A 6,323-nucleotide genomic window follows, 5' to 3' on the forward strand; every position below is an offset into this window, starting at 1 on the left:
AGAGAAGCAAGAACAAACAAATTCAAACCCTAGCAGAAGATAACAAATAACTAAGAGCAGAACAGAAGGAGAGAGAGACACAAAAAAGCCTTCAAAAAATAAAAATAAAATAAATTCTGAAGAGGCCAATAACAAGTTCTGAAACTGAGACAGTAATTATTAGCCTATCAATAAAAAAAGTCCAGAACTTGATGGATTCACAGCTGAATTCTACCAGAGGTACAAAGAAGAATTGATCCTATTCTTTCTGAAACTATTCCAAACAATAAAAAAAGAGGGAAGCCTCCCTAACTCATTTTATGAGGCCAGCATCATCCTGATACAAAAACCTGGCAGAGACACAACAACAGCAAAAAAATTTCAAGCCAATATCCCTGATGAACATGGATGCAAAAATCCTCAATAAAATACTGGCAAACTGAATACAGCAGCACATCAAAAAGCTTATCTACCATGATCAAGTTGGCTTCATCCCTGGGATGCAAAGGTGGTTCAACATATGCAAATCAATAAATATAATCCATCACATAAACAGAATCAATGACAAAAACCAAATGATTATCTCAATAGATGCAGAAAAGGCCTTTGACAAAATTCAACACCCCTTCATGCTAAAAACTCTCAATAAACTAGGTATTGATGGAATATATCTCAAAATAATAAGAGCTATTTATGACAGACCCACAGATAATATCATACTGAATGGGCAAAAACCAGAAGCACTCCCTTTGAAAACCGGCGCAAGACAAGGATGCCCTCTCTCACCATTCCCATTCAGCATAGTATTGGAAGTTCTGGTGAGGGCAATCAGGCAAGAAAAATAAATAATGGGTATTCAAATAGGAAAAGAGGAAGTCAAATTCTCTCTGCTTGCAAATGACATGATTGTATATTTAGAAAACCCCACTGTCTCAGCCCAAAATCTCTTTAAGTTGATAAACAACTTCAACAAACTCTCAGGATACAAAATCAATGTGCAAAAATCACAAGCATTCCTATACACCAATAATAGAAAGAGAGCCAAATCATGACTCACCTCCCATTCACAATTGCTACAAAGAGAATAAAATACCCAGGAATACAACTGCCAAGGAATGTGAAGGACCTCTTCAAGGAGAACTACAAACTGCTGCTCAACAAAATAAAAGAAGACACAAACAAATGGAAGAACATTCCATGCTCATGGATAGGAAGAATTGATATCACGAAAATGGCCATACTGCCCAAAGTGATTTACAGATTCAATGCTATCCCCATCAAGCTACCATTAACTTTCTTCACAGATTTTGAAAAAAACTAAATTTAATATGGAACCAGAAAAAAGCTCATATAGCCAAGACAATCCTAAGCAAAAAGAACAAAGCTGGAAGCATCATGCTACCTGACTTCAAACTACTATACAAGGCTACAGTAATCAAAACAGTATGGTACTGGTATCAAAACAGATATACAGATCAATGGAACAGAACAGAGGCCTCAGAAATAACACCACACATCTACAACCATCTGATCTTTGACAAACCCGAAAAAAACAAGCAATGGGGAGAGGATTCCCTATTTAATAAATGGTGTTGAAGAAACTGGCTAGCCATATTCAGAAAACTGAAACTGGACCCCTTCCTTACACCTTATAGAAAAATTAACTCAAGATGGATTACAGACTTAAATGTAACACTCCAAACCATAAAAACCCTAGAAGAAAACCTAGACAACGCCATTCAGGACACAGGCATGGGCAAAAACTTCATAACTAAAACACCAAAAGCAATGACAAGAAAAGCCAAATTGACAAATAGCAGCTAATTAAACTAAAGAGCTTCTGCATAGCCAAAGAAACTATCAGAGTGAACAGGCAACCTACAGAATGGGAGAAAGATCTTCCAATCTATCCATCTGACAAAGGGCTAATATCCAGGATCCATAAAGAACTTAAACAAATTTACAAGAAAAAAAAAAAAAAAACATCAAAAAGTGGGCAAAGGATATGAACAGATACTTCTCAAAAAAAGATATTCATGTGGCCAACAAGCATATGAAAAAAAGCTCATCATCATGGGTGATTAGAGAAATGCAAATGAAAACCACAATGAGATACCATTTCATCCCAGTTAGAATGGTGATCATGAAAAAGTCAGCAAACAACAAATGCTGGAGAAGATGTGGAGAAGTAGGAATGCTTTTCACTGATGGCTGGAGTGTAAATTAGTTCAGCGATTGTGGAAGATAATGTGGCGATTCCTCAAGGATCTAGAACTAGAAATACAATTTGACCCAGCAATTCCATTACTGGGTATATATCTAAAAAATTATAAACCATTCTACTGTAAAGACACAGGCACACATATGTTTATTGCAGCACTATTCACAATAGCAAAGATTTGGAACCAACCCAAATGCCTATTAGTAATAGACTAGATAAAGAAAATGTGGCACATACACACCACGGAACAGTATGCAGCCATAAAAAAGGATGAGTTCATGTCCTTTGCAGAGACATGGATAAAGCTGGAAACCATCATTCTCAGAAAACTAACACAAGAACAGAAAACCAAACACAGCATGTTCTCACTCATAAGTGGGAGTTGAACAATGACAACACAGGGACACAGGAAGGGGAATACCACACACCGGGGCCTGTGGCGGGATGGGAGGCTAGTGGATGAATAACATTACGAGAAATACTTAATGTAGATAACAGGTTGATGGGTACAGCAAACCACCATAGCACGTGCATACCTATGTAACAAACCTGCACGTTCCGCACATGTACCCCAGAATTTAAAGTATAATTTTAAAAAATCAAAACAGAATATTAATAAGGAAACAGACTACTTAAAAGTGGTATAAAACAACTATATCTGACAGAGGTGTAGAGAACACTCCTCAACATCAGGATACACATCCTTCTCAATAGCTCATGCAACATATTTCTTGATAGACCACCTCTTGGGCCAAAAAAGAAGTCTTACCAAGTTTTTTAAAACTGAAATTTTATGATTTATTTTCTATGACTAAACACGAATGAAAGTATACAACAGTAATAGAAAAAAACTGAAAAAAAAAAAAAAAAAAAAAAAAAGGCCAGACATGGTGACTCACGCCTGTAATCCCAGCACTTTGGGAGGCTGAGGTGGGCGGATCACGAGGTCAAGATATCAAGACCATTCTGGCTAACAGACTGAAACCCTGTCTCTACCAAAATGTGAAAAACTAGCCAGGCTTGGTGGCACGCACCTGTAGTCCCAGCTACTCAGGAGGCTGAGGCAAAGGAATCGCTTGAACCCGGGAGGCAGAGGTTGCAGTGAGCCCAGATCGTGCCACTGCACTCCAGCCTGGAGATAGAGCAAGACTGTCTAAAAAAAAACAAAAAAACAAAAAAACAAAAAACCTATGTATATACACAGAGGAATTTAACAAAACACTCAAGCACACTCATACAAAGGCTGTAATAGTTACTATTGTAAAGATGTTTATCCTGGCCAATGTAATCTACAAATTTAATTAAATGTTTTTCAAATTTCTCATTGTATTTTTCAAGAAACAGAAACAGCAACCCCAAAAATATATAGAATCTCAAAAGACAGTAAAGTTCCCAACAATCTTAAAATAATAATAATAATAAAGCAATCTTGCAGGCATTAAAGTTCCTGATTTCAAAAGACATTACAAAGCTACAGAATTAAAACAATCTGGTATAATGATGAAAATTAGACTAATGAAATAGAATGCAACACATATATATACTTTAACATGTATGGTCATATGAGGAGTCATTTACGTAGCAGTAATTATTACTATAAGCTAATAGGTAAAGGCAATGCAAATTTCTGTCACCAAATCATTCAGTAAATACAATTTGAAATACTGCCAGGCCCGGTGGCTCAAGCCTGTAATCCCAGCACTTTGGGAGGCTGAGATGGGCGGATCATGAGGTCAGGAGATCGAGACCATCCTGGATAACCCGGTGAAACCCTGTCTCTACTAAAAAATACAAAAAACTAGCCGGGTGAGGTGGTGGGCGCCTATAGTCCCAGCTATTGGGGAGGCTGAGGCAGGAAAACGGCGTGATCCCGGGAGGCGGGGCTTGCAGTAAGCCGAGATTGTGCCACTGCACTGCAGCCTGGGCAACAGAGTCAGACTCTGTCTCAAAAAAAAAAAAAAAAAAAAATTAAAATACTGGAATATCAGTTTTCAAAAAGTAGAAAATATTCTACCAATTATGAAGATAAATCTTGATAACATTATGCAAAATGAGTTAGCCACAAAAAGAGAAAGATTGTAAGAGATAGATAGATATAAAGCATTTTATACTCTTAGAAGCAGATAAAAAGAAAAAGGTGCCCTATTTGCTTAAACCCCCAACAGCAAGAAACTTTGTCAGTCATCCATGACAAAAATGTCTTAATGAGAAACCAGGCATCATGGTTAACATCCGTAATGACAGCTACATGGTACAGTAAGGTTGGAGAATTGCTTCAGGCCAAAATTTTCCGACCAACCTGGGTTATGCAGTGAGACCCCATCTCAGAAATAAGTGCCTTTAAGGGAGCTTTGAGATCCAGGGAGGGAATTGTGAAACTTTGCTGAGCCCAGGATTAAGGAGCACCCTTTTCAGAAGGCAAGCTTTCATTCAGGTGGCAAACTACAGGATCCCTGCTCTTGACTACAGACCAAAAAATGTCCCACCCAACTCCGTCCCACTGAGAATTGTTTTTTTTGTTTTTTTGTTTTTTGTTTTTTTTGTCCATGAGGCATTTTATTTGTAAATGTATGTATTACATCCCTAGAAAAAGAATCCCAGGATTTTCCCTCCTGTGTGTTTTCGTCTTGCTTCTTCATGGTCCATGATGCCAGCTGAGGTTGTCAGTACAATGAAACCAAACTGGTGGGATGGAAGCAGGTTATTCTGCCATTTTTCTAGATCTTTGAGTTGCACATCAAATCTGGGGCTGATCACTCCACACTTGTTTAGCCTGCCTGTAAGGTTCACAACAATTTTCCCAGCTCTGTGATCATCAATGATTTCAAATTCGCCAATGTAACCATGCTTCATCATCACAGTGAGAAACCGGACGATGACTTTGGAGCATGGCCTAATAATAAGCACCTGGCCTTTGCCTCTCTTTCCGGCATTGTTGATGCTCTTGAGAGCATCAGCCAGGACATTCATGCGCACCATTGTGGCGGAGCGGAAAGATGGAGGAAAGAGCCCCACTGAGAATTTTGAACTTACTCTGTAATCATCCCAAACTCCTCCCAGCCAGCCACAGTCTGTGAGAGGTCTTGGTCTTCCAGAGGCCTGGAGAGATACACTTTTAGAGCCATGCTGGCAGGCCTGCAGACCCAATAGCAGTTCCATGACTCAGTTCCAGCTTCCTAAGCCACAGTTCCTGGCCAGTTCTGCCTATGTAGAAACCCACAGTGACCTCAGAAATCCTCTCTGGTACTCAGTACAAGCCATAGTAATCCACATCCTACTATAAAGCCCACCATATGCAGACCTGACTGCAGAAATCTGCCCTAGCGTCTACCTTACTGAGCAAAGTCCTGAAGGATATTTACTCTGTCCAAAAATAAAATGGGAATTACAATTACCCAAGCCCCCTGTAATAAGCCAACCATAGTGCTGAGCCAGCAGCCTTGTGACCAAGGTACAACCCCACTCTACTACAAACCGAGAGGCATTCTATCACCCTGGGGGCCCAAGAAAAGAAATCTTTACCCTCTGAAACCAGTTTATAAAAACTTTGAGGTGTTTGCTCCTTCAAATTAAGACAACAATGCAAAAGTATATTGTGCCCATTGTCAGTGCTTCTATTTTAACACAGCACTTGACATATGTGGAAGAAAAATTAGTCAAAAAAATTTTTAAGTCATTGAAATTGAAGACAAATAAGTAAAACATTGCTGCTTGTAGATCATGCAATGTTCTCTATAAAAAAACCATAAACAGTACATTAAAACCTTCTAAAACTAATAAACACACTCAGTAAATTACCAAAATATAAAATTAACATACAAGTTATGATTCCATACACTTAAACTATCTGGTAAAATAGAGGAAGAAAACAATCTTATTTACAATAGCACTAAAATAATAAATATCTGAGAACAAATTTAACTGAGGAGCTGAAAAACTTATCAAGTGAAAGATTTATCAATGAAAAATGAGAGAACACAAATAAATTTATTTTGTCTATCGATTCAAAGAATAAATGTTAAAATGCCATATTATCCAAAGTGACCTCCAGATTCAATAAACTATCAATATTCCATTTTTTTTTTCACAGTGATGAAAAACACAATCATAAAATTTACATGAA

At 38.0% G+C, this 6,323-nt stretch overlaps 2 pseudogenes across 1 annotated transcript; both read right to left on the bottom strand.

The window, feature by feature from the left end:
- Positions 1-6,323, bottom strand: part of LOC111528115 — a 31,597-nt pseudogene that overhangs the window by 3,266 nt on the left and 22,008 nt on the right.
- Positions 4,735-5,182, bottom strand: LOC113220054 (annotated as a pseudogene). Its single transcript, XR_003307006.1, has one exon. The product of XR_003307006.1 is annotated as a 40S ribosomal protein S15a pseudogene (transcript).

This window comes from Piliocolobus tephrosceles, chromosome 21, assembly GCF_002776525.5.
Source record: "Piliocolobus tephrosceles isolate RC106 chromosome 21, ASM277652v3, whole genome shotgun sequence".
NCBI lineage: Eukaryota > Metazoa > Chordata > Mammalia > Primates > Cercopithecidae > Piliocolobus > Piliocolobus tephrosceles.